This window comes from Pelecanus crispus, chromosome 27, assembly GCF_030463565.1.
Source record: "Pelecanus crispus isolate bPelCri1 chromosome 27, bPelCri1.pri, whole genome shotgun sequence".
NCBI lineage: Eukaryota > Metazoa > Chordata > Aves > Pelecaniformes > Pelecanidae > Pelecanus > Pelecanus crispus.
Window position 1 is genome coordinate 2,566,128 of NC_134669.1, and position 2,432 is coordinate 2,568,559.

Here is a 2,432-nt window from a genome sequence, read left to right on the forward strand (position 1 = left end):
CGGCACCCATGGGTGCCCCCAAAATGGGGGGGGGGGGGGAGCATGTTGGGAGTGGGGAGGGGTTGGGTGGGGACCCAACTTCTGGGGGGGACGGAACATCTGGGGGGACCCAACATCGGGGGGGGAACTTGCCATCTGGGTGGGCGTCCAACATCTGGAAGGCCATCCCAACATCTGTGTGGGCACCCAACATATGGGTGGGCGTCCAACATCTGGAAGGCCATCCCAACATCTGTGTGGGCACCCAACATATGGGTGGGCGTCCAACATCTGGAAGGCCATCCCAACATCTGTGTGGGCACCCAACATCTGGGGGATGAACTAACACCTGGAAGGTCGTCCCAACATCTGCGTGGGCACCCAACATCTGGGGGATGACCTAACATCTGGAAGGCCATCCCCAACATCTGTTTGGGCATCCAACATCTTGGGGGGGGGGTGTGACCTAACATCTGGAAGGCCATCCCAACATCTGTGTGGGCACACAACATCTGGGGGATGACCTAACATCTGGAAGGCCGTCCCAACATATGGGGGAATGACATAACATCTGGAAGATCATCAAAACATCTGGGTGGATGACATAACATCTGGAAGGCCATCACAACATCTGCGTGGGCACCCAACATCTGGGTGGATCCAACTTCTGGAGGAGGGACCCAACATGGCGTGGGGGGGGGGGGGGGCAACACCCCGACATCTGGGTGGGCACCTCGCACCTGGGGGTGGACCAACATCTGGGTGGGTATCCTGACATTGGGGTGGGCACCCAACATCTGGGGGACACCTCGATGTCTGGATGGGGATCCCAAACATCTGGGTGGTCCCCAACATCGGGATGGGGGTCCAAACATCTGGTTGAGGGCCTCAGTATATGGATGGAGACCCCAACATCTGGGTAGGAGACCCCAACATCTGGATGGGCACCCTGACATCTGGGTTGGGACCCTCAACGTCTCCATGGGGATCCAACATCTGGATGAACACTCGACCCCTGGATTACCCCAACATCTGGATGGGCACCCATCATCTGGGGTGGGGACTCCCAACACCTGGATGAGGACCTCAGCATCTGGGGGGGGAGGGGGGGGTCAACATCTGGGTTGCGACCCAAGATTTGGAAGGGAACCCCAACATCTGGGGGGGGGGGGCACACCTTGACATCTGGGTGAGGGACCCCAACATCTGGCTGGGACCTGCAGTGCTTGGGGGACCCCAACATCTGTGCGCGGCCCCCGACGTCGGGAGCGTCCCGAGCGCCCCCAATAAAGTTGGGTGCTGGCAGCGAGCGCGTGCTGTTGGGGGAGGGGACCCCGGGGGGGGGGAGGGGAGGTTTGGGTGGGGGGTGCCCAAGGGGGTGCAGGGAGCAGTGGGGGGGTGTTGCGCCAGCACCCATGGGTGCCAGTGCCAGGTCCTGGGTGCCAGCACAGCACCCATGGGTGCCAGTGCCAGGTCCTTGGAGCCAGTGCCAGCACAGCACCCATGGGTGCCAGCAATGACCCCAGGTGCCAGCACAGCACCCATGGGTGCTGGCAGTGACCCCAGGTGCCGGTGCCGGCACCCATGGGTGCCAGTACCGACCCTGGGTGCCAGTTGCCAGGTCCTTTGTGCCAGCACAGCACCCATGGGTGCCAGTGCCAGTCCCTGGGTGCTGGTGCAAGTCCCCCAGCACAGCACCCATGGGTGCCAGCAATGACCCCAGGTGCCGGTGCCGGCACCCATGGGTGTCAGTACCGACCCTGGGTGCCAGTGCCAGGTCCTTTGTGCCAGCACAGCACCCATGGGTGCCGGCAGTGACCCCAGGTGCCTGTGCCAGTCCCTGGGTGCCAATGCCAGCACCCATGGGTGCCAGCACCCACCCGCGCCGCAGGAATGTTCCCGAGCGGCTCCTTTTTTTTTGGGGGGGGGGGGGGGAACAGAACCAGAAAAACCCGCCGGGGGGTGGGGGGGGGGAGGGGCCGTGCCCGGGTGCCTGGGTCCCCCCCGGGTGGGGGAGGGGAGGGGCGGTGGGGGAGGGGTGCCCCCGGCCGCCCGGGTCCCCCCGCCCGGGGCCCCCGCGCTGGCGCCGGGCCCGGCAGCTGCTGCGGGGGGGGGGGGGGGGAGGGGGAACAGCTGCACGCCCCTCCCCCACCCCGCGGGGAGCCGGGGGCCGGGGGGCGGGGGATGGGGGGGGGGGCTGAGCACCCCCACAGGGGGGTCTGTGGGGCCGAGCACCCGTATGGGAGTTCTGTGGGGCCGAGCACCCCGGGATGGGTGCTATGGGGCAGAGCACCCCTGTGCAGGGTGCTGTGGGGCAGAGCAACCCGGGATGGGTGCTAAGGGGGTGAGCACCCCACGGAGGGGCCATGGGGCCGAGCACCCCATGGAGTGTTCTATGGGGCAGAGCACCCCTGTGCAGGGTGCTGTGGGGCTGAGCATCCCGGGATGGGTGC